We start from the raw sequence: 27,718 nt of genomic DNA on the forward strand, positions 1-27,718 counted from the left end.
CTGTTAAGATGAGGCATGCAATAGTAGCAATTGGTAGGTTAGTTCCTTTGTTTTACTGAAGCTGTTGCTGTTGTATGAATAGCATGAATAATTTGTGTGGACTATGGTGGTGGAATAGTGCTGCGGAATGCAGAAGGATCACAGAGCACTAAATAAGGTCACCAAGACTTGTAATAAGGCAGAAACTACATCTACAATAGCTGGGTGTCTAGGAGTATTCTTTAACATTTTAGTTAATATTCAATGTACTTTCTTCAGCCAGTAACAGTTTTGCATCTCAAATTGGCACAACAACTTCAGAGTGCCCTTGCTGGATCAGACCGCAGGCCCATCGAGTCCAGCATTCTGTTCTCAACTGCTTAATGAATACAACCTATATTCTTGAAACAAACATTTGATATGACAGATGTTTCTTTCCCACCATCTAAGACAAAAATAACATTAGAGCTTTTCTTTGGAAAGTACATTCATGCTCAGTCGCCTGAGCATAACATCTGTGTTGGCTTGGCACTTTGGTAGATGAAATGAGAAATAATTTTGCATCGTGAGTCCTAGCAAGTTTCATAAATTCACAGAGTGTGATAAGGTTGTCAGCTGCAGTTCTTGTTTTTCTAAATCTGTGCCTGAGATATTTTGTTGAGAGCATTTGCCTGTGCCCACCCAGCCAAGGAAGGCAACTGGCTGATAGTTAATTCATTATTGACAAACACACACACTTAGATAAACTCCTAAGGTGCACCGGATACACACACGGAGTGGGAAGGGGTGTGTGTGTGTGTGTGTGTGTGTGTGTGTGTGTGTGTGAGAGAGAGAGAGAGAGAGAGAGAGAGAGAGAGAGAGAGAGTGTTGTAGCACCCATGTGGCTGACCTGACCTGAACTCTCCTTCCTTGGAGTTTTTTTAGGCAGAGTTTGGGTGACCATGCCAGATCTAGTTGAGATTCCTGCATTACAGATGGTTGGACTAGATGACCCTTGGGGTCTCTTCTAACTCTACAGTTATATGATTCTATTGTTCTATTCTCTCATGAAATAGAAGGTGGGGGAGCCATTCTCCCAGGTGGGAGGTGAGAGGATTTAACTCTCTGTATGTGTGAAAATTAGGATAAAATGGTGCTTGACGACTTCATAGGTATATTTATAATTCTGCATAAACATCATAAGGATTGTGGCCATGGGAAAAGGAATTGCTGGATATATATTAATTGCCTGCAGAACCATCATTTCAATTCAGCTTCTGACTGCAGAATAGAAATACCATAGCAGTACTAACAGGACCTGATATGAAAGCAGCACATAATCAATACTTGTGGGTGTATAGAGATGTCTGGGATTCAGAATTTAGTATGATCACACAGGGATCTGGCAGTGACCCAGAGCAATCAGCTAGAGCCTAGTCTGTGTAAATGGAACACCTTGGCATTCCTCTGCATATGTAAGCGAGGTTGCAATTCTGAACAACTTCTGCAATGGCATCAGGAAAGCAAGATGTGAGGCTTATTCTTGGAAACTTCAAAAGGCATTACAGTATTGCTGTACATTGTAATGGTTCTATGAAATGACTGTGACGTAACAGCTGAGTATGAAGCTTATTGAGTGAAAGGGACTGGCCTGTGCCCTGGTTATCTTAAGAGATAAGAGCGAAAGAAAAAGTGCCTAATGTAGGGACGTGTGTAAAACTCTTTGGAATAAGTCCTATCAAGCTCAATTGACTCAGCCCCCCACAAACGAGCTGCATACAATCAGCCTGCAAAACTCTTAAATTGAGAGTTCCTTAGAGCAATTTATATGGATAGTACAACATTTCCTAGAATATATATGGCTATTCATTTGAATCACCCTTCCACCCAAAGGAGCTCAGGATGATATACAACAAGTATACAGTGGTACCTCGGGTTAAGAACTTAATTCGTTCTGGAGGTCCGTTCTTAACCTGAAACTGTTCTTAACCTGAGGTACCACTTTAGCTAATGGGGCCTCCCGCTACCACCCTACTGCCGCCGCGTGATTTCTGTTCTCATCCTGAAGCAAAGTTCTTAACCCAAGGTACTATTTCTGGGTTAGCGGAGTCTGTAACCTGAAGCTTCTGTAACCTGAGGTACTACTGTAAACTGTTCAACACAGATATCAGTATAGAAACAGTTGTCACTGAAACAATAAAAAAGCAGATCATTCGAAACAGTAATTCATATATTTCTGCTGAGGATGGAAACCACCACAATTAAATTTATAAATCCATAATTAAACTTCAACATAGTTCTAGTAGTTGATACACCCTGTACTACTTTTCCACATCCTTCCACTGTCACCTGGCAGCATCCATTACCCTAAACTACAGTGGTACCTTGGGTTACAAACTTAATTCATTCTGGAGGTCCCTTCTTAACCTGAAACTGTTCTTAACTTGAGGTACCACTTTAGCTAATGGGGCCTCCTGCTGCCACCACGCCACCGGAGCATGATTTCTGTTCTTATCCTGAAGCAAAGTTCTTAACCTGAGGTACTATTTCTGGGTTAGCGGAGTCTGTAACCTGAAGAGTCTGTAACCTGAAACATCTGTAACCCGAGGTACCACTGTACAGCAGAAAAAGCATAGAAGGGTTACTCAGCTGAGAGATCAGCACTTGCTCTTCTTTTCCTTTAATGATTTTCTGTTCCACCTGGCCATTACACAGAGCTTTTAACCAATTACTATGGCCTGAGTTTGCTTTTTCCTTCTTCTCCCCCACCATTTTCCTTTTGTGTCATGTCTTTTGGATTGTAAGCCTGGGGGGTATGTCTTATATGTCTTATAGATCTTAGTAAGGTACCTTGGAAGTCTTTATTGGCTGAAATGGGGAGAAGGCGGTGAGATAAATAAATTACGCTTTTCCAAAAGAGCAACATATTCATGATGTTACACTTCCCAGTCCCAAAGTTATAGGAGCATCACATCCCAAGTACTTTTGTGCTGGCACACCAAGCCCAAGGCACTGAAATTATATATAAAACAAAGCAATTTATTTTAGTGGTGTGATGCCAGCGCTTGAAATGTTAAAACATTATGGGAGTCTCTCTAAAAATATGTTGCAGTTCAACAACAGAATACTAGGCTTCAAGTGTGAATGAATGACGGTGAAATTAGATAGTTCACATCCCACAACACTTCAAACCATATGGCTCAAAATGGGTCCTTCTTGTAAAAACAGTTTTATAACAATGACAAATGATGCCAGTGATGGAATTAACACCTTCTTCTGAAAAGTGAGGTGTTAAAACCCCAGCATGCTTGTGGACCTTTAACTCAGACTTCCCGCAACCTGAAGCCCCTCAGAAGTTTTGAACTACAAATTTTATCCAGTGGGAGAAGGTTACATGAATTTAATTGAAGTGTAAGATGTAATGGCAAGTGTGTTATCATTTATTTTCTAAAACAGCTTATCCTCTTCCATTGCCTACACTGCCAAGCTCCTGGGATCAGTGAAAGTACATAAATATCATTTTAAAATACCATTTCAGCATTTGTTTAGGAGTTGCTCAGGATTATTTTCTGTTCAATTCTGCACATTTGCTGGTTTCAACACAGGTTGGTATAACAGGTGGATAGATGTGGGAACCTGCCCACCCATAATCACAGGTAGAAATGAATGTTTATTTTCCTAGAGCTGCTTGCCAGAGACGTTCAGACAAATATTACCCTTGGGCTACATTCAAATGGCACTTAATTTAATCTTCATTCCATTTCCTTACCTGCTCGTGGTTGCATTTTGTGTGATCTTTCATACAACATAAAAGCCACTCCTGGAAATCTTGTGGAATCTAGAACACATCCAGCACACATTTCCATGTTAATTGTTTCCGGGGCGAGGGGAACTTGAAAGCCCATTAACTCAGAAAATTGCAGGAGTTGGTGAAATTTGGGGAGGTATACCAGCATACGGTTCCTTCCTGCCATTTAAAATTTAGCGTGGCATGTTGGTATATTGATTATTATTTTTAAGCTACAGTTCCTTAACACAAGTGTAAAAAGAGTTTTAGAAATTGTCACAGAAGTATTAGCATTTTAACCAGTAAAACCAACACAATAGACTCCACAATAAGCCTGGTCTATTCAAACTTGGCTTGTCCCACAGAATCACTACCATTTATCCCTGACTGATTTCTTGTACGTTTTGCTAGCAGTATTATAGGTATAAGTTCAACAGACACAATACGCCTGCCACCCTGCAGATATAGTTAAATTAAAATGTGGCCCTAGCCTAGCACATCACTTGTGTCTCACAACTTAATTCCTGGGTCCAGTCACAACTAATACCACTGATTTCCTGCTATGGCATTATCAAACCACCCCATGGCCAGCTTCATCAGGCAATCCCAGAAATGATCCAGTCAAGATGTTTGCTCTGAATTGGGACCTTCCGTACCCTAACCTATTTCTCCATATATTGGACACTGAAACATACGAGAGCCTCAGGGACTTGGCTTTTTCTTAAATAGATGGTTTTTTAAGTTTTAAAACAATATTGTTTCAAAATTGTTTTTATACTATCATAGCTATATTGTCAGCTACTTTCTAGAGTCCTTTGCCTTCATTAGTGGGATGTGAATGCCTAAATAAACAAGAGTATATGATTATAAGCAATGGTAGGAATGCACACAATTCCCACATGTGCAATGTACCATACTTTTCCATGTATAGGATGGTGTATTTTTACTCTAAAATAATCTCCAAAATCGGGGGTCGTCTTATACATGGATAGTGCGGAGTGGCGCTGGGCAACTGGTTGCATCTGCGAGCAGGAGCTTGTCAGTGATGATTGGCTAGGTGATTGGTGGCTGCGGCAAGGGCTGCCTTGGATTGGCTGCTGCTGCTGAGGCAATTGGGTTGGTGATTGTTGGCTGTGGCAAAGGCTGCTTTGGATTGGCTGCTGCTGCGGCAATTGGTTTGGTGATTGTTGGCTGTGGCAAGGGCTGCAATGGATTGGCTGCAGCTGTGGCAATTGGGTGTGTGATGGCCAGCTGCTGGTTGCAAGCTGGCAGGCACTTGGGGGTTTCGGTGTTGTGTGCTATTGGCAGCGTTTGTCAGTCGGGTGAGTGATTTTTTGCACCCCCCTCCCAAAAAAAGCTCAACAACTCTGGGCCATCTACCCCTTATTCTGAAATTGGAGTCCCCAAAAATAGGGGGGGTTATACATGGAATAATACGGTAATTTGTTTTTCCTAACTAAATTTTTCAGTCCCTTTGACTTCCCAGTATTTTTTACTCAATGAATGGACCCCAAACTTCCATATTAGCAGTAGCCACAAGAGATGAAAATAAGTTCAAACAAAAAGTGAAAAGGTATGGTATTTTTATTTTAGTTTCCTTGGCTTAACTCTTTATTGAGGCAGCAGTCAAATAGGAAGGACCATTTGGTGGATTTCATATCACCTGATGCCATCTTCTTTTACAATGAGTCCATGCAAAGAAGCCTTGCATCTCAGTCCTTGGGAGTGAAGCCTGTAGATCTCAATGGCACTCCCTGCCAGGAAACTGCAGTTTCATTACCTCTTTCAAGAGCAGAAGAAGCAAGTGCATTAATAGCTCTCCAAAAGCTGAATATTGTTTCCGAAGTGTACTTTCATGCTAAGGAAACATCTGTCCACACAGCTCTGTGAAGCTTTCAGATGCCCCAAAACATGGAAAATATGAAAGACGCAGAAGTTTCACTCAAACAAATTTATTGTTTTTTGACTCTTAGAAATGTGTATTCAGTTTGCTAGGAAGGTCTCAGGTGTTCCTCTGAGCTCTTCTATAATGTTTTCATCTCTCTCACTTCTTTTGAATGGTATATCATACAATTGCTCTATATGTAAATTGTAGATAATCTGTAGTAAAAATAATATTAGCTTTTGTACCTTGTTTAACAGTCCCTGCAACTACTGTCTATTTTAGCTAGGAAAAGCATGTTTTTCATCATTCTATGCTGGGCAGGTAGAACCATTCTCTAAATTACAGCAGGGGTGGGTAGACATCAGGCATATGGGATCTGGTTTGTTCTCTTGGAGCACCCTGAAGTCTGGAGCTGGTGCAAAATAGTGGTTTGGCAGAAAGGGCACAAATAGGGAACAGCCCAGTAATATGTTCTTAGGACCAGGACTGAGCAACCAATCTTGTCATACAAAAGTACACTTCTAACCACCACCATCTGAGCACCCTAATTTAGAAGGGAGCAAACCATTTTGACAATTTGGGATTCAGAAGCCCCTTGCTATCTACCACAAATCACCCAGAAATCTGCCAGTATATCCCAGCCTCCTGCTGCCCACCTTCTGAATGGCACGATCCTGATATGAGTATTTGATGCTGCCTTATCTTGTGGCCTCATATAATGTCTTTATGCTGTGGAGTATCGTTTCTCCCTCTATGCATTCATTCTGAACTGTTTATTGATAATGTCTAGAATACATCAAGAACCACATCGGTTCTTTTGCTTCTGCCCATCTCTGCTCTCTGCTCTTGCAGCAATGTTTCCTTTTATTTTGTGCTTCCATTAAAACAACAGCGAGCCTTAACTATGCATGCCAGGAGCAGCCAAAGCCCATGAAAGCATCACAAACAATGCTGTATTATTTATTTATTTTTTTATTTATTTAAAACACCATGTTATGCTGATGCCATAGCTGTAACTGAGACAACTGAGGCAGTCAAATAAATTCACACAAAATGTGTTGTTGAAAATGCACATGGTTTTCCACCCCCTCTTGTCTGAACTTTACTCCTAAAAGTCTGAAGTGGTCATTCGTGCTCTTCTTATTTGCTACTTCACACCACTTCTCCTAGAGCTGCAGTAGAAGGTTGAAGCTGTAGAGAAGGCAGGAGTGGTTTGGCAAGGGAAGTGATAACTGAAAAGACAGTGCTTCAGCCTTTTGCCATACACAATTTGTCAAAACATTGAAAGAACAGACTTGGGAGTTGTTCTGTTTTCTTTTTCTTTTTTTAAAGAACTGAAGAAAAGGAAGCTGCCTCCCTATGTGGCACTGCTGAAAATCCTGCTCACAAACAACCTTCATGTTAAGTGTGTGGGGAGGTGGGCTCATTTTTGCTGCTATCCATACAAGTGATGGTATTTTCAATGCTGTTGAATATTGGAGGGCATGTGATCATCACCTTTTTGAAGAATAAGCTGAATACATTAGAATATATTTTGAAAGTACAGTGGTACCTCGCAAGACGAACGCCTCGTAAGACGAAAAACTCTCAAGACGAAAGCGTTTTTCATTTTTTGAGTTGCTTCGCAAGACGAAAATGTCTTGCAAGTTTGTTCCTTTGTCTTGCAAGTTTGCCCTCCAATATTCAACATTTCCTTTTTCTTAAAACCGTGCATTCAGGGGGTGCAGTTGCGACTTGACTTCGAGGAGAAACTCATAGCACGCGGTGTGGTAGCCTTTTTTGAGGTTTTTGAAGACTTTGGTGATTTTTGAAGCTTTTCCAAAATCCGTGCTCCGCAAGATGAAAAAACTCACAGAACGAATTAATTTCATCTTGCGAGGTACCACTGTACAGGAATAAGAACTATACCCTTTTAGAAAACTAGAAAAAGAACACTGAATAAGAAATTCCAGAAGAAATAGAGCAGTGAAGACTGTTGGGACACTGCCAGGGAGACGGAGGCATCAGGCAGGCCCCAGTCGTCTCTGGACGATCACCGGTCTCCCGTGGAACAGCATCAGTCAATTAGCGACACAAGCCTCAGAGACATTCCAAGACCCGTGCACACCCTTTCAACAGAGTCTCCACAATGAAAGATTCAGACAGGAGAGCATATTTACAGCTTTATTCAAAGTAGTTCAGAACAAAGGAAAAACATGACTGCTTGCCTCCGTGTCCAGGAAAACAGCCGGAACAAAAGCTATATACAAAACGGAAGTTCCCAGCGAGAACAGTGCTGGGAGTAAACAGGCATGTGATACACAACAATCATGCCTGACCCTTTTAAGGTGGAACGGAACTATCCTAACATCCTTCCCCTTTCCATGTAACCTGTAGTACCTGTGGTTCAACCCAATTGCAACCTCTGTACATAAACCTTAAGTTGTTCTCTGTTAACAACCTTAGACAACAGATCATAAGGAATTTCATTTCCTAACAAAGACAAGCATGTTTCTCTGTTTCTAGACAGAGATGGACAAATCTGTTGCTTATTGTCAGGAATGAGCCAGTTCCAAGCGAATGTTTACAGCCAACTGCAGAAAGCAGCCAGGAACAAGGAGACTTAGATGTTAGTCAGGCAGGGGAGAGCCAGCAGCTGCGGGCTCCGGCTCTTCCTGACCTTGACAGGCGAGCTGATAAGGCAGCAGCTGAGAGCAGGCTAGAACACAGCCAAAGCTCACAGGAAGCACTTATTGTCTCTGACACTTCTTTAAGAAATGTCTTCAAGATATATTTTTGAGCAGAGAACTGCAGCTGCATAAACTGGAGAAACGTGAAATCTGATGGACAGCTACATTTCAATCTGCACATACTAGTCTGGGACGCAGAAGGTGCTGATCAGAACAATTCATGCCCAAATATGCAAAGTCTGAATTCCTCCCTGTTTCTTTGAAAGTTATATTTGGCCCCTGAGATCATTATATTCTCTTATTTTTAACCAGAGATCCTGTCAGTAACCAGACAGTAGAGAAACAAGTAGATTAAGCAGAGAAATACTGACACATTTTCATTTGAAAAACCTTTCCTAAACATTACCTGCTGATAACATTAACTAATAAACACTAGATGCAATCATAATTAGGACTGAAATAATAATTTCAACACTACTGTGTATAGACAAATTCAAAAATCAATATAAGGTGAGAAACATGCTAATATTCATTTGAGTGAGTAAATCAAATTAAGAAGTGAACAAAATGTTATGGAATAGGATGGAATAGCATTAGGCTAATAATGCACATTATAATTGAGTCATTACAATAATGGTACATCATCTCATTGCAGTATTTGCTTTCCCTTTCAAATAGAGCAGGAAAGCCGATGGAGCTAAGGAAAGGTGATGGGGGATGAAAGGTGACTCTCTGAACTATGGTTGCCTGATAGGCAACTTGGGATACTGTATTTGCTTGGAAGCCACTGGTGCTGTTCATCAGTCTGAGATGTGAGAAACTCCAACACATTTATAGAAGCAACAAACAATTTCTGAAGGAACTGTTTTTGAGAAGTATGGAAGAAACCCCCCCCCCTTAATCCCTGCTCACAGAATTCTGGTTCTGCTGATGACTCATTTCAACTATCATTCAATATAACCTTAAGTCATTATATATATTAAAAGGGCAGCTGAAATGAGTAGAAGTGGAATTATTTAACAACCTGATTGTGGCTCCTCAGGGTTTGAGAATGGATTAGAGGGGTAAAATGCCTTGAATTAATAGGTTCAAAAGAAGGCAATGAAAGTAATAGGTGACAAGTTTAAATTCTCATAACTTATTTATCCCATCAACATATTCTATAAAAGGTCTGCAATCATACAACTATGTGTGAATGAATTTTGACAAGAAATAGAAGCTGCCAGGCAGCTGAAATTGTGAAAGAGTGGTCAATATTTTTTTCATTTGATGAAGATATCAGCAGGCTACAGAAAAAGATATGCAAGTATCTGATCTTTTTCTCTTACAGTTAAGTTACATTCTAATATTTGTCCCTGCTTTTAATGAGAAATTATCAAGTAATGATGATTTGCACACAGATAGCCTTACTGGTTTTGAACCTCTGTTCACAGGGGAATCCACTTGCCCAGCAAATTCAGTTGTGCAAATAGTTGCTCTTTCCCAGTTTAGAACATGTAGGAAGATTGGTGGTGAACAAAGCAACTATCACTTCACTTGCCAAGCAAGATGAAATACAAAACCCACCTACCCCAAGCTTCATATCTTAGCAATGTCAATAATAATACCTGCCATTTGCTGGTTTCACCATGCTAATATTTTTCTCCATTTTTTCAGGAGCCATTTGATAAAACTGCTTCTGCAGTGCCTTGCTGCTTTCCTGTTTTAGACAGCCAAAGATACTGTTCAAACAGAGCTCACTGGCCTTCTTAATGACCTTCCACTGAACATGTTATTAAATGACAGATTTGCTGGCCCGATAACAGACCAAAACACCCTCTGCAGGTATCTTTGCGTGGCACCAGGTGCAGATGTTAATCCCTGCAGGCCAAATCTCAGCAAGCAACATGTATGGGGATATGAAAGAGGAGATTCCATGAGAGTGATATGCTTCTGAGTACTCTACAGCACAAGGAAAAATAATTGAAAACGCCTTTAAATACGAAAAGAGGAGACACAAGGAGGAAGTGTGCACTTGATCTATCTAACAGATTACTTGCAGCTGGTGGAGGGGGGGGGAACCCCAGGATATCATTAGCAAATGTGAATGATGATCTTCTCCCACCATTGTGTCCAAGGATATTTGCTGTATTTTCAGGGTTTCCCTCTGCCTATTTTATTTTTTGAAAAAGAGGTTTTTAATGGCAGTCTTCTACACTCTCTTTGTGCATTTGCAGTCAGGAGCTATCTATGAGGCTACTTGCTAAGGAAAAATAAGATAATAAGAAGCCACTCCAACTCTTCATACTTTATAAGTCAGAGCAGGGGGAGAGGACATTCCTCTTAAGAGAAAGGTAGTTGTTCTCAATACAATATTTTATTTACAATCTGCATTTTCTGTCAAACTGTCACTCAGAGGAGCATACAATAAAAATACAATGCAAAGTTCATAAAATATTTAAACCTATGAAGAATCCTAAAAATCCCAAGTAACTAACTAAACTAGGCTGAACGTACCACACATTGATTTAATGTGTGACAAATTTATCATAATTATGTGATCATAGACATTTAAGCAATCCAGCTGACAGGTGATAGTTGAAGTTATCTGTGGTAAATGCGACCATGTGACTAGGCTACAAAACTAATGTTGTAGTGCTTCAGTCTTAACCCAGGAATAGTTTGTACGGGTAAATTCAAATGTGAAGGAATAGCATACAAATAATAGTTAATGGCATCGCCTGTTTGATCTTTCACTCCCATTTAAAACACACACCTGTGTACGAGGAGATACCTCACAAAAGGGAAGTGACTAAAATACTGTAATTTAACAGGCTATTTGTGTGTACGTGTGTGTGTTGTAGAATTATGTACATGTGAGAACATAATGTGATTCCCATTTCTTGGGCAGTGGTAAATTTCCCCCACCCCTTTCCTTTGTGAAAAAGTCTCAAGAGGCTTCCTCCTGAAGGGTGGGGTAAGAATGTTTTCCAGTGCCTCAGTGGACCCATTTCAACTTCCTACTAAATAGATGGATTTTGTCAGGGAACTGATTTGTAAATCTGGGTACTGTCCCCAGGAAACAGGGACATCTGGTAACCTTAAGTTAGACTTCAGTCACTTTGGAAAGGGAGGGCAGGGATATTTTCTCCTCCCACTGACTCCCAGCAGACAGGAGAGACTCAGCAGAGGCTGAGGAAGGGCTGCGGACAGCCAAGGAGGAATGCAGCTCAGATGCATTATTATTATTGGCATGTAGTATGGACAGGTAAATAGATTTGATCATTGGTAAGCATCCCATAGCCTTACAAGCGTCGGCATTTCTTCTGCCTCCTTCCACTGCTGACTGTCTTGGAAGGCTGCTTTATTTGGTGTTCTTGGGGCCTGTAAGTTACACACACACACACACACACACACACACACACACAATGCTTAACAGCAAGTGTGGAATGCACCAATCAGGCTACAAACAGCCAGGGCTGCCATTGAAAGGAGATGGGAAAACTTTGACTTGTATTATGACATTAGCTTTGCCTCGGTTGGTAGGCATGATGTCTTTCCTCATGTCTGCACATTGTAAACCTGCCTGCACTTTAAGTTGGATAGAAATTCTCAAGTTGTACTGAATATCTGGTCTCCCGGGTTTTCTAGCTGTGTAGGCAAAAAAACTGTTCTATGTCTTCTTAGCTTTAACAGTTAAATCCACATTAACAGTTAAATCCTAAAGCTTCATGGAAAATCCAATGCCATTAACAAATCATTGGGTTCCATCTAAAGCATCTGAAAAACATTTCATGGGATACTTGTGCTGGCAGAACTTAGTTGCATAAAGGAAGACACAGCTACCTTATCACATATTTTTGTGCAGCAGACAACAAGAATAAGCTGTTATGCAATAAGCTTCTGCAGTTGCATTGAATTTCCATTTTCTACAACCTGCCATTTTGTGCAACCTGCCATCTGCTAGCACAAGGACTCTTGCACAAGTGGACAGAAAACATTGGATACATTCCATTGAACCCCAATATTTTCTGTGTTTTTTCCCTAATTTCCCCCCAGACCTCCCTCTAATTTAAAACATGGTATGTGTGAAATCCTGTGTAGTGTGCACAGAGGAAGCATTATTGAGGCTTTTCAGTGCTCCTGGGCATTTAATTCAGGGACGCATAACCTTGGCCTTCCATCATCCCTGACCACTGGCCATGCTGGCTTGGACTGAAAGGAGATGGGAGACCACAGATTAGTATTCCTGGCTTAATTCAAAGCTTCCTTCTTGCAGGTTTTACCCTTTTATTGCTTGCTTTGTGAAGCCTCAGTTTTAATTTCATTTTCAGCTGATTATGGAAAAGCAATGAGCAGAACTAATGGGGTCTAGTGTAGAGCAACCATACTCTTTAAAAAAATGGGTATTTTAGGAAGTACCTGCACATTTTACTAGATTAGCTACAGGTTTCATAGACATTTGAAAGGGAGTAAAGATTTGTTCATTTGATTCCTTTTGTGAATCATTTTCTATAAATTTTCTGGGAAAATGGAATCAAATAAAATATCTGTACCCCTCCCTTTTAACCAATAAATCTCCAGGAGCAACCAATTAAAGAAACAACCAATGTTCCCCTCCCCCAAGTGATGTGTAGTTCATCTATAGAACTCATTGTCATTTGTTCAATAAAATATACACATTACAAATAAATGCAACAAGCATGTGATAATTCAATATAAGGGCTGATGAAATACAGCTTCAAAGAAACTTCATTTAAAATGTAGGCATTTGTTGCTTGTACATTTAAGGGCAACTCACTTTTCCAAATTAAGCGACTAGAAATGCCAGTGTTTTGCTGCATGGCCAGAAGCTCTGATGTGCACTTGGAGCAATGTTTTAATTTTAAAAGCTCTCAACCTCCATCTTTATTGTATGCTAAAGTGTGATCTGATACTGAAGTGAACATAAGGACATAATAAGAGACTACTGGAACAGGCCAATTGACCATCTAGTCCTATAAAAGGTTTGCAGGAGCGACTAAGGAAATCTTGGGTTTGATTAAGAACTGAAATCAAGGAAGGGGGAAAGAACTGAAATCAGCTTTCCTTATACACCAAACTTTTGCTGGAAACAGAAATTGCTTGCAAATGGACAAATATGCACACACACAAAAAGAAAAAGGGAAGAAAACAAAACCCTCTTATTCCCCTTTTTCGGGGGGGGGGAGCAGTGCTCTATTCAACTACACATTTTCATGTCATTCTGGGGTAGTCTAGAAATACAACTCTGGAAGAATCCAGATTCAAACATTATGAGTTCTACTATAGCTACTATCCTAAAAATCAGGAGACAAATTTGGTGACGGAGAATTTCATAACCATCTCTGGGAATCCCCATAGGAATTGCCGTTCCTGTGTCTCACTCTTTTACTGGCTTCCCAATTTTTCTTTCTTGGTCCGGAGATTTTGACAAGAGACCTCAAATTGCTCAGGTCAATGTTTATCTGTCGATTTGTGCCCAAAAACTTTTCAGAGCAAGTTCAATCATCCACCCCTCAATGAAACAGAATTACAGTAGGGCTGTTGTTGTTGTTGTTGTCAGTGCTTTCTTTTTAGGGGGTACTCAAGGGTACACAGTACCGGCACCTCTTTTTGTTGTTAAAAGTGTGGCACTTACTGTAACAACTTCATGGTGACTACCAGAACCTATTTTTTCCTAGGAAAAAAGTACTGGTCATCATTATCATCATCATAATCAAAAATTTGCATATATACTGAGCAAGGAACACCAATCTGCTCACTTTTCTACATGCTATTATAGGGAAGCTTTGTTGGCCCATTGTCATCTGCTGCCCTCAAGGCAAGCTCAAACCTGTGGCAACACCCTCTGCTTTGTTTACTGATGCAGTCTCTTGTGGGCCTGTCGGCATTTGGAATATTGCTGCCTCTTCCTCTTCCTTGTCCATTAAAACACACTCCATAGTTTGGTCTCATTGTGTCCCCTTCATCCTAGGTTACATAGAGGGTGTTCTGGAGGGACTAGTAAAGGTTCCACAAAGAGACCTCCCCATCACACTGAAGACTGTGATCATGCTTAGGAAGAAAAGGGAAGGAGGAAGCTAAAATGGAAATCGGAAGATTGCCACTAAAGGAAGATTATTCCAAACAGAGTGTGACCTCCGGTGGAGTTTGCGCTTCATTCGCAAAGGACTAGAAAGGAGGAGGGTATCCTTGCACTTGCTATTCCTTTCTCCACTATCACTAATTTATCCTATTTTGAATTCAGTACAGTTGAACCAGGAAGAACATGTCTAAAATTTAATTGCCAGCCTCTATGGGTTACACTTCCATGCTTTAATGCAAAAGAAGTCATATTTTCAGACTGCTGCAACTAGGTCTTTTCCCCCAGTGCCGCAGTACCCCGTATATAAACATCTTCAACCTGTTATTGCAACAGAGGACATAAAAGTTGTTATAGCTTTCAAACTGCAGTAACTGCACTACATTGCTCAGAGCCAGAATTATGATCATACAATTAATTACACAACACCTGCTTTAATGCCACTTTAACACTGCCAGAATGGGGAAATGTGACTTGAGTGTAAATGAGAATCTGTGGATGCAATCACAATGTATTGAAGAACACAAGAAGTGCCTACTGGATCAGGCCAATGGCCCATCTAGTCCATCATCCTAGTCTCACAGTTGCTAACCAGATGCCTGTGGGGAACCAGCAAGCAGGATTCAAGAACAAGAACACTCTCCTCTATTGTGACTTCTAGCAAATGGTATACAGAAGCATTGTTGCCACCAGCTGTGCATAGCCATCATGGCTAGAAGCTCTTGATGGCCATTTCCTCCATGAATTTGCCTCTTTAAAAGTCATCCAAGTACATTGGATGGAATATGTTGGTGCGGATTTTGGTCTTGTTTGCACACTACATATTAACTGTATACATTTTCTTGGATTCTGCAAAGTAATTAGGCTGAATTTATGTATTTATGTAGGCCAAGGGCTAACAAAAGGTGATGATTAAGTTACTTTTCTTTGACGTTTTCTATTCTGATCACTCCACTTTTCAGAATCTTACATAGTTGTGTAATAGTGAATACTAGGTCATGTTTGGAACTTCCAAAATGTGAGGTTTTTCTATTACAATATTCTCAGGTTCAGTAAAAAATTATTAGAGGGAAGAAATCAGTTGTTGAGCTTCTTCTAGGGATGAGGAAAGCCTCGTTTTTTAGGGGTGCAGGGCAAATACGTTGAGCTTTTTTTTAAGGGAGCCAGACTTGTTGAACTTCTCTGAGGGGAGCCAGTGATCTACCACAGACATCCAGTGATCTATCGGTAGGACATGCCTGGAGTATGTGATGGGAATGTAAATCAGGGCCTCCTTACCAGTAGTGCCAGACTGAAGAATTAATTCCTTGGGAGGCCAGTCTGGCTCCTTATTGACATTTTGATATATATGGTGAATAGCATTCTTTACATGTTAGTTAAGTTATATTGCCCATTTGTTACCTAATATGTTTAATAGCACCTTATATTTTTATGTTCTTCGTATGATAGTTAAAGGGCCTTTTCGGGGTCAAAACCACTTTCAATATAAAACACATATTCTCTCTCTCTCTCTCTCTCTCACACACACACACACATTTGGAGGACAATAGGAGCATTTAGCTCAACAATAGTAGAAACAAGTTGAGAGCCTGTAATAAAATGTTATGGTATACCCTAGCCTCAAAGAGCAGTACTTCTGTTAAGGGTTCTACCAGCCTGAAAAAAGACCATTATATTACTGGCGCTTAAAGGAGGTAGAAGTTTCAGGAGAGGATAAGGGAAAGAAACACATATTTTTCTTTTCCATGCTCTTGAAATCTTTTTCCTCTTGTGCTATATTGTACTAAAAAGCTCAGGTTTGGTGCTAAAAACCAGACCCAATTTCTTCTTCCTTTAATTCATATAGGAATGTACTCCTACATATCTTGAAAGTCCTTCAAGCTTGCATAATCCCCTACCTTATTTGGGGGTCCTTCAGGTTTGCATTCAAATTGACCATCTTGGGACTGACTGTATTAGATGACAAAAGTGAGAACATGCACATGACCACCTGAATTTGGAATTAGAATGATGACACTTCCCTTTAGAAAGAAAGTGAGGAAGAGGAACATTTAAAATATTCCTTCCAATAAAACCAGACCATATTATTGTGTGGCGCTACTGGACAGGCTAGATAGAATATGTTAATGGAGGTATTAAGAAAAACAGGTGGGTGGGCCTAATGAAGTCAATTTAAAAAATGAAAAGCAGATGATGGAATTTTCACCCTCTTCTATTTTCTTTACACAGATGCTTCCACTTCCCACTTCAGGGCATGTCACATTCTTCTCAATAGATTAATGATGAAGAAATAGAATAATGATGATGAAGTAGCTATTGTTTACTCTCCCTGCAGATTTCCAACTTCCACTTTAAAGCTGCTTTTGGGATAGGACAGCAATTAAGAGTTTGCTGGGCAGAATGTAAATTTTATTTTAAAAGGTAATGACAGGGTACTGAAAGATGCAGTAAAATATTAGACAGCCAGATGGATTTTTATTTAAGGGGGAAACAGAAGGACTGAATCCCTTCAGATTTTTCTTACAATAGCTTGAGTCTAAAAAAGCCGGTCTGTTCAGCTATCCTTGAACCTAAAAACAGTGCCAGTAATTTCCAAAAGCAATTGTTATGTAAATTTCCATTTCTCAACAATATGTCAGCTTCCATTTGAAATGGAGATCATATGTGGAAAATAGAAACAGACGTCATTTGCAGCCTATGACTCCGTATAGCACTGTAGCCTCAGCATAATTTCAAATGTGTGAATTTTATTTTAAAAATATGCAGAATTTTGCAATTTTACTCCAAGATCACAGCAACATTGGTAGAAATCCACAGCACATAGTGACATTTACAGAAAGCTGGGGCACAACCCAGCAAAAATAAGCCCAGTTTAGACCAGCCAGCTGGCAATAGCCTTTGAATGAGGGTGAACTAATTGCTGCACCACCACCCCCAGTGTAAATGCCTAATGTGGAGGTCCATAAACATGTTTACTTTTACTTTTGTAAAGATGAAAAATGCTCATGCAAATCAGACTTTTGTGCATTTTGTTCATGAAGTGCTGATAGAACAAATTTGTTTCAGTATGTAGTGGAGAAGACATCCACCATGTGAAGCCTGTCAATGTCTGGTTATGTTCTGACTGAAGCATTATGGTTATAACTAATTCCCATTCTAAGGCATGAAATGGAATTTAATCATAATTGATATAAGTCCTGTTGATATTAGGATGATGAATCTTTGATAGAGTCTGTTCTGTGTGCCAGGCATACACACTAGGTACTAAATATACACATCCTAAGCGTACACATCAGCCACAGTGCAATGTAAAAATATAAGCTTGCCCGGTTTTGTCCTCTTGAGAATGACATAGGAAAAAGACTAGGAAGAATCCCCCCCCCCAAAAAAAACCTTTTATCATATTACTGGATTTGATCACTTTAGCCACAGCAAGTAGCTATGACTAATCTCACCTTCACTAAACCACTGGCCTTTTCTGAGTGTTCACATAAGCTTATTCTAAATGACTTAGAGCATCAGATATTTGAGATGGCCTGATTCAGTTGATTAGCCTATAAGGAGATTGCAGAGAAGCTGAATAAATTCTTTGCATCTGCCTTCACATTGGAAAATTTGGGACAGATAAAATAAAAGTACTTCTTCACACAGTACATAAACCATGGAACTCACTCCCAAAGAAGGCAATGATGCTTACCAACTAGGATGGCTTTCAAAGAGGATTAGAGAAATTCATGGAGTATAAGGCTATGTTCTACCTCCACAGTTGGAGGCAATAAAGCTTCTGACTACCAGTTGCTGGAAATCACAGGAGGGGGAGAGTGCGCTTGTGCTTGGGTCCTGTTTCCAGTTTTCCCACAGACATTAGGATGGTCACTGAGAGTCTAGGATGTTGAACTAGATGGGCCACTGGCTTGATCCAGCAGGATTTAATGTGTTCTTAGCATCATCTGTCGCTAATTCAAATTGTATCATGCAGAAGCAAAAGCCATGTTAGGCAGATGGTACAGTAAAGGTAAAGGGACCCCTGACTGTTAGGTCCAGTTGTGGCCGACTCTGGGTTTGCGGCGCTCATCTCGCTTTACTGGCCGAGGGAGCCGGCATACAGCTTCCAGGTCATGTGGCCAGCATGACTAAGCCACTTCTGGCGAACCAGAGCAGCGCACAGAAAGGCCGTTTACCTTCCCGCCGGAGCAGTACCTATTTATCTACTTGCACTTTGATGTGCTTTCGAACTGCTAGGTTGGCAGGAGCAGGGACCGAGCAACGGGAGCCCACCCCGTCGCGGGGATTCGAACCGCCGACCTTCTGATCAGCAAGCCCTAGGCTCTGTGGTTTAACCCACAGTGCCACCTGTGTCCCTTCAAGATGGTACTAAACAGACTGAGAACAAACTGCCACAATCCAAAAAGCTTCCAGAGTACAAATGCAGAGAAAGGTATGGGATCTAGCCCTTAAGCAAGACTATCAGAACCTGAGTTTTCAGCACCCTGGACAGATCACTGGGATTTGATCAGTTGTTCTAATGGAGGTTCAGCACAAACTGCATCTGATACTTCCTGAGTTGACAAGTGGGAGAGACAGAGACAAAAAAGTGGATTGCCTTACACAGATAACTTTTCCATCTGCTCCCATTTGGTGAGCAGAAACTGTGGAACATGTGTTCTTAGCATCATCTGTCGCTAATTCAAATTGTATCATGCAGAAGCAAAAGCCATGTTAGGCAGATGGTACAGTAAAGGTAAAGGGACCCCTGACTGTTAGGTCCAGTTGTGTATCTGAAGAAGTGTGCATGCACACGAAAGCTCATACCAAGAACTGACTTAGTTGGTCTTTAAGGTGCTACTGGAAGGAATTTGTTTTGTTTTGTGGAACATGAGTTTCTGGCAGGGAAGCTTCTGGTTCTCTGTCGAGTTCAGCTATTCCTGGAAATCCTGAGTCAGAGGTATTGTGTTCTAAGAGAGTCTGACTGCCAGGTTACGGCACACTATCAGGGCTGGAGTCCAGTGCCACTATTACTAGCACTGCCTCTTTCTGTCAGCATCCTGAGTCCTGCTTGATTGAGTCATGACATCAATCCATACCTTTGGGTTGATACAAAACATTCTTTACATTTCACATTTTCATTCAAAACTATACATCTTTGAGAAATATTTTTTAATGTCTGCATTTAAAGGAATACATATGTAAAATACCCTATACTTTGTCTCAAGGTGTCTTTTGTAGGAAACTACTTTAATCTTTATCTAGCCAGAAGTTTGGCAAAGATAGAGTTTGAGTTTTTGTCAAGCATAGCATGTTAAAAACCCTTTCACAGAATCAGAAGTGACATTATATGTAATGCACTATAATGATCACGCACCAGCAGCTTTGCAAGTAGACTCTTCTCTGTCATTCTTGATTTCTAAGCCTCTCTCTCTCTCTCATATTCCCAATTTCATGCACAAAGATTTATCCTTTTGGTGTGTTCCATATATCATTTATTTCTACTTTGTATTTTTAAGAGAGAAAGAAAAGACAAGCATTGACCATTCATTTATGCCTGATCATGTGGCCATATTACATACTAAACAGATAAGTACCCATAGCGCCTTCCTATGTCTTTCTTGTTGTTATATATTTTTAAATGACATTTAAAAATAGTAAGTGGAGGGGATATATGCACAGAGAGGATATTCCACAATATCAGTGCTATCACTGAAAAAGACTCTGTCTCAGGTAGTAGCACTACTAGTCTCACACAAGGGCAGCAGTTTATTTATTAAATTATTTTCTTACATTTACATCCCACATTTCTTCCATCATGCAATCTATATCCAGGTACTCACCAGACCCAGACCTCCTTAGCTTCAGCCAGACAATGGCCTCGTGTGCCTTCAAAGTATACATTGGGACTCGGTCTCAAAGTAGAGCTTCAAATCCCTATCCTAGCTGGAAAATGCAGGCATTTCTTGAGCTATTTGTATCAACTGGTTCTATATATCCCTTAAAAGTTCAGTAACATCTGTTTTAATTTGGATTTTTTTAAAAAGAAAGAAACCAAAGCATTGTAAAAATATTTCTTGCTTTCATAGTAAATGGTTTGTCAAGGTCAATAACAGAATGCCCTTCCTTCCATAGAAGCCAACTTCTAGGGGTTGAGGTCCCTTCACCGCCCCTAATAAAATATTAGAGGCTTGTCTGCCCCCCTCCAATTAGTGGGGCTTGTCTGCCCCCCTCCAATATTTTATTCAAATAGGCACCCCTGCTACCTTCTCAGGTGTGTTCAGCACCAACACTAATGGAGTTTCAATGCCAGGTAAAAACGTGGTCCAAGCATTTGGCTAAAGTGGTGCCTCTTGCTTGACTGATGTAGTATTGTTGTTGAAATATTTGATTTTATATTAAGTTGTATTTAAATGAAATGTTGCTTTATTGAACTGCCGTATGGTTCCTAGCTCCGGGAGTGTGCGAACAATGAAGAGTAGGTTATAAATAATTCAAATAAATAAATAACACCAATGGCAGCCTTCTATTTTATGACATTTCCTCTTTACAAAAATTGACATCAGTTTGATTTCTTTCTGGATCAAAAACAAATAGCTGACTAAATCCCATTTCCTCTCTGAGTCACTGTTGTGAGAGAGTTTCTTTCAACGTCATAACTTGGTTTACAAGCTCAGTGTCTCTGTCATTTTCACAGTCTGGAATGTTCCTTTCCTTTTGAAAACTGGGACTGTGAGATTACTTTCTGCCTTTCTCACTACCTCACAATTAAATTCCTGAGTGGCATTACAGATAACATGACCTTTCTACCCTGTACCTTCAGCATAGTACCTTCACAGGAATCCATTTCGATCTCAATTGTTTGCCTTGTTTGAATGATGAATGAGCTCCCTTTGACATGCTTCCGAATCAGCTTGGTATTTACGAGCACTCTCAGCAATCATTCAAAGAAAGCTTTCTGCTCTCAGAGAGCTGTCTCCTGGCTTGTAATGGTGGCACATGTAAGCTGGTAGTGCCATATGCATAATCACTTTAGCCCCTGGCAATTGTAGTCTGATTAGATTAAAGTTCTAGCAGACATGGAAGCCACCCTTTCATGACTGGCTGCTAGCAGCTCTCTTCCTAGCACAATGAGGCATGCTAAGTGCCACCATTTTTATTTTTATTTTCAGCACAACAGAAGCTGGGCAGAATGCACAGATTGGACAGAGATGGAGTAGACAGAATGTTCATTGAAGACATGACCGAACAACTGAAACAAGTTTGCTGAACTCTGATTCTTCATGCACATGAATCTCACTTAAGATCCAAGCCAGGGAAGAACTTCTGGGGAAAGCAGAAGTCAATTCGTAACATAGCCAAGTGAACATTAAAGGCTGGGAAAATATTTGTGTAGTAAACCAGGTAATCCAATACCAGTGCTACTTACACACACACACACACACACAGAGAGAGAGAGAGAGAGAGAGAGAGAGAGAGAGAGAGAGAGATCTACTGAGGGAGGGGCAAAAAAATCCTCTGAATTTTGGGGAAAGGGGCTTTGGAACTTCCTATTGGTATGAAGTGGCTGGGATCTGTGTGTTTTCTTGTTAACAATTTATGTGCCTTTCTCCAGCACTCTGGACGAAGGGAAAGGAGAATGTTAGCCGCTTTGAGACTCCTTCGGGTAGTGATAAAGCAGGATATCAAATCCAAACTCTTCTTCTTCTTCTTTGATGCCTTCCCATCTGTCAATAAAAGCCCAATAAAAGAACTGACAATAAAAGCCCAATAAAAGAATTGCTGCCACCAAAGTTCATGATGTAACATAGCTGGGATAAATAGCTGCAAAATCAAGTACATTAATTCACAAATATGTTGAACATGAATATGGTGCTTATCTCTTGAAACATTTTTATTGCCTGTCAATGCAAAACATACTTTCAAGATTGTTTGCAAATTAAAATCATAAGGAATTCAAAAGATAAAAAATACAAATCACAACAATAAAAACATTTCAATCCACACCAGCAATAAAACAGCAGCAAGTTAAAATTATCGTTGAGAAGAGTCTAGTGTAGACCCAACACCATTATTTAGTTTGGAGCTGGTTTAAAAATGCATTATGTACTTCTAAACTATTGCAGTTTGACAGTTTGTAAATATCAAGCAGATTGGATTCATATGTACTTTTTGAACACCACTGCTAATGACAAATGTATGCACACTGTGTTTAAGAATGTCTTCAGTATGAATGAAACCAATTTCAAATTGTCACCCTGCATTGGGAGCCTATGACCAATGAAGCAGAAATGCTTGGACTGGTGGAGCAAGAGTCTGACGTTGAATTCTTCCCTTTTTATTTAAATCAATATTATAATGCTTTATTGTTTGAACTGCTTTTGGAGAGGCATCTGGGCAATAGGTAACCTAGGTGTTTGTCTGCTATTCACTGTAGGAGTGTTGACCTAGTGAGATGCATTCTTATTACTTTCCTTTTTTGTTTGCTGATGAGTCTGAAATATTTTTAAAGCTCTTGCAGACAAGTTCCCCAGTGCATTTATACTGTGATTACTGCTGAAGCAAACAGAAGTGTCTTTTCCTGATCTTCCTAGCAGAAAATTAAACAATGTCACAATTCAGAATGGTTATGCAGCGACATTTTCCCAGCAGACTTTTGCCAGAATATAATAATTTGGGAAATAATGAGTACATTTTCCAAAATTTTCCCCTCCACTCTCCAAATCAAAAGGTGTGGTTGTGTTAGAGAATCACACACACAAACTTTTTTGCCTAAATGCCTCTCAGATCTAGCCTTAAATCTGCCCCTTACATAAAAGGGCACACTTTTTCATCCATACAATGCATAACTAACTCATGGAAGTGAATGAAATGGCCCTTTGACACAGGCCCTGCTCTAACAAGGCAGCAATTAAAAGGCATGCTGTGCAATTATTTTGAAAATGTACTGATAGAACAAGCTGAGATTAGGCAAGTTTCTGTATCCTTGGTGTCGAATTTCACTGAGATTGGTGGCTGTACTATTAGGCTGAGTGACCTCTCGTGGGGAAGGGGGGAAGGCAAGGACCAGTTTGCCTGAGTTCTACCCAGCCATTCCCATTGCCTTGAGCCGCTGCCACTCTGCTATTCATCCCAAGCCCTTCCCACCTGCCATATCTTTCTGTTCTCTTAACTGGTTCCCCAGAGGAAGCAATAGTTAATGATTATTATTAACCTGAGCTGTCTGTTTGTCTCACCTAGTTGACTTCTCCCAACACATCATACAGAGTGCCATTGCGAGAGAACTCTAACCAAGCAAAGCAAGAGTAAGGTTGATTGCCCAGACCATTCACTCCAGCAGGTATTGCGTAGCAACATTTATCTTCTTATTTACTATTTAATAAATGAGTGTGAGCCAAAAATCTTCATCTGAAGATCACAGAACTGTTTACAATATAAAACACACACACAAAAACAGCATTTGGAGTTATTTGTGGATATAAGCTCAGTACTATATCTTTAAGTAAGTGATGTGGACAGGCTGCTTGGACGAGTGAAACCGACCACCTGTCTCTTTGATCCTTGCCCATCCTGGCTGATAAAAGCGAGCCGGGAAGGGCTGGGCGATGGGATCTGCGGGGTGGTGAATGCTTCCCTCTGTGAGGGAGCCTTCCCAGACCCGCTGAAAGAGGCGGTCATTAAACCGCTTCTTAAAAAAACATCTTTAGACCCGGCCAATTTGGCCAACTATCGCCCAGTCTCAAATCTGCCATTCTTGGGCAAGGTGATTGAGCGGGTGGTTGCTGAACAACTCCAAGCACGCCTGGAGGAAACGGACCATTTGGATCCCTTCCAATCGGGATTCAGGCCTCACCATGGGACTGAAACTGCCTTGGTCGCACTGGTTGATGATCTCCGGCGGGCTAGGGACAAAGGTGAGAGCTGTTTCCTAGTTCTGCTGGATCTCTCAGCGGCCTTTGACACCATCGACCATAACATCCTTCTGGACCGTCTAGAGGGGCTGGGAGCTGGGGGCACTGTTATACAGTGGTTCCGCTCCTTCCTCCTGGGCCGTGTCCAGAAGGTGGTGGTGGGGGGTGAGTGTTCAGACCCCTGGGCTCTCACTTGTGGGGTGCCTCAGGGTTCTGTCCTCTCCCCCATGCTTTTTAATATCTATATGAAGCCGCTGGGAGAGATCATCAGGGGGTTTGGACTGGGTGTTCATCAGTATGCAGATGACACCCAGCTCTACCTCTCCTTTAAATCAGAACCAGTGAAGGCGGTGAAGGTCCTGTGTGAGTGCCTGGAGGCGGTTGGAGGTTGGATGGCGGCTAACAGATTGAGGTTGAATCCTGACAAGACAGAAGTACTGTTTTTGGGGGACAGGAGGCGGGCAGGTGTGGAGGATTCCCTGGTCCTGAATGGGGTAACTGTGCCCCTGAAGGACCAGGTGCGCAGCCTGGGAGTCATTTTGGACTCACAGCTGTCCATGGAGGCGCAGATTAACTCTGTGTCCAGGGCAGCTGTCTACCAGCTCCACCTGGTACGCAGGCTAAGACCCTACCTCCCCGCGGACTGTCTCGCCAGAGTGGTGCATGCTCTAGTTATCTCACGCTTGGACTACTGCAATGCGCTCTACGTGGGGCTACCTTTGAAGGTGACCCGGAAACTGCAATTAATCCAGAATGCGGCAGCTAGACTGGTGACTGGGAGTGGCCACCGGGACCACATAACACCGGTTCTGAGAGATCTGCATTGGCTCCCAGTACGTTTCCGAGCACGATTCAAAGTGTTGGTGCTGACCTTTAAAGCCCTAAACGGCCTCGGTCCTGTATACCTGAAGGAGCGTCTCCACCCCCATCGTTCAGCCCGGACACTGAGATCCAGCGCCGAGGGCCTTCTGGCGGTTCCCTCATTGCGAGAAGTGAGGCTACAGGGAACCAGACAGAGGGCCTTCTCGGTAGTGGCGCCCGCCCTGTGGAACGCCCTCCCATCAGATGTCAAAGAGATAAAGAATTACCTGACGTTCAGAAGACATCTTAAGGCAGCCCTGTTCAGGGATGTTTTTAATATGTAATGCTGTATTGTTTTTAATACTGATTGGGAGCCGCCCAGAGTGGCTGGGGAAACTCAGCCAGATGGGCGGGGTATAAATAATAAATTATTATTATTATTATTATTATTATTATTATTATTATTATTATAAAAGTTAACTTCCCTAAGTTGAAAACTAGGCTGCATAATAAGGCGCTGAATGAATATTCAAATGTTTAGTCATTGTATTGCATAGGAGTGGGTAGTAGCAGCATAAGCCAAGAAGCCCATGAACCCAATCAACTGTTCATATCTATCCAGGATCCAGCTGGCGGTCAACGTTAAAAAATGCCAAAGCCAGGTTTTTCTAGCTACATGATGCAAACTGTTTTTTCCTGATCCTTAGCCACTGATAATTTGGAACACTGGAACATATTTGTCTTAAAATGGAGTTATTTATTGCCATATCTGTCATATCATACTGCACTAATGGACTCAAAACAAAATGTAACAGAATATAGCTCAGTCATGCGACATGATGAGCCCTTCAGTAGGTTGTGCTTGCATTTTTATTTTACTTTTTTGGGTGAGAAGTACAACCTCAAAAATCTTTTGGAGGAGTCCACACAGTAATGGATTGTGTTGTTTTAAAAATTACAAAACATGGAAATCAACAGATATGCAAAAATCAGGATGCCTGCCAAACACCTGCTCTTTGGAGCTGATGATAAAACAAAACAAAAAGAATCTGTGGCTCTTTACTTCTTTTTCTTTTCTTCAAATCCCTATTTCCAAGACAGATCGACACAGTGAGAAGAGGAGGAAGAAATAGAGCAGGATGGATATAGCTACACGGCATATTCCTCATTAAGCATCACTCATGGAATATTGTTTTTTAAGTGGTGCCACCCTTTTAACTGCCAGCATTCCAAAGTATCATGTGAATAACTGGGCACATTTCTAAGAATTTACTGAACAAAAGAAAGTTTAATTTGACTAATATATTTATACATTATAAAATTGGATTCAGCCATTTGAAAGCCAGTTGTGCCTATATGTAACTAGAACCAAACAAACAAAAAAGAATGAGTGTGAAGCAGAAATCACAATATTAATCTGCACTGATAATTTTAAAAGCAGGTTTTTAGTGTACTGCACACACCCTTTTCTGTTTTATACCTCAGGCGGTATTACCACAGTGGTCGGGATGTGAAAGATGTTGGATAATATAACTAGGAGCAATAGTTCTGCAAAATCAAATACATGTCTTAATAATGACAATGAGCATCAGTATATCTACACTTTCTATTTATGCAAGTGCCTTCATATAGGCAAAGCTCCACAGTGATTCACAAATAAAATAAACATTCAAAAATAAAGCAATTCAAAATGTAAAAGTACAAATTACAATAATAGCATAACATTTCACTCTACACTAGCAATAAAAAAGCATCAGCGGCTACAGTTGTGTGGCAGCACAAAAAAAGCCAATTCAAAAAGCCAATTCAGTGCTAGGGATCATTAGGAACAAATTTAAAACAAAACTGCCAATATCATAATGACATTAGGCAAATCTATGGCATGACCACACTTGAAAAACTGTACACAGTTCTGGTCCCCTCACTTCAAACAGGAGATTGTAGAGCTGGAAAAAGTTCAGAAAAGGGAAACCAAAATGATCAAGGCATTGCAGTGACACGCCTATGAAGAAAAATTGGAAATTAAAAAGATCGGGCCTCCAATATACTACAACCCATCCACACCAGCTAATGTGTCCATAATTGACCAACGCCTGGTGATTTATGTTTCAGATGTATATACACATCTGCAGGGAGGAGTGGGTGGCACTGTGGTCTAAACCACTCAGCCTCTTGGGCTTGCTGATTGGAAGGTCAGCAGCTCAAATCCCTGAATGGGGTGAGCTCCTGTTGCTCTGTCCTAGCTTCTGCCAGCCTAGCAGTTTGAAAGCACACCAGTGTGAGTAGATAAATAGGTACCGCTGCGGTGGGAAGGGAAACAGTGTTTCTGTGCGCTCTGACACTCATCATGGTGTCCCATTGCGCCAGAAGCAGCTTAGTCGTGCTGGCCACATGACCTGGAAAGCTGTTTGCGGACAAACACCGGCTCCATCAGCCTGAAGCAAGATGGGCGCCGCACCCCATAATCGCCTTTGACTGAACTTAACCGTCCAGAAGTACTTTACCTTTACCTATTTTTAACATATCTGCATTGCCTACATAGTTGGTTCCATGGGAACGATCCTCATTTACTGGTAATTTACAGCTGAGGGACTGTTGTATGATTTAGATTTTCTCCTCTGCCAGCAGAAAGGGAGGTTC

Source organism: Podarcis erhardii (genome assembly GCF_964252035.2).
Source record: "Podarcis erhardii genome assembly, chromosome: 4".
Lineage (NCBI taxonomy): Eukaryota > Metazoa > Chordata > Lepidosauria > Squamata > Lacertidae > Podarcis > Podarcis erhardii.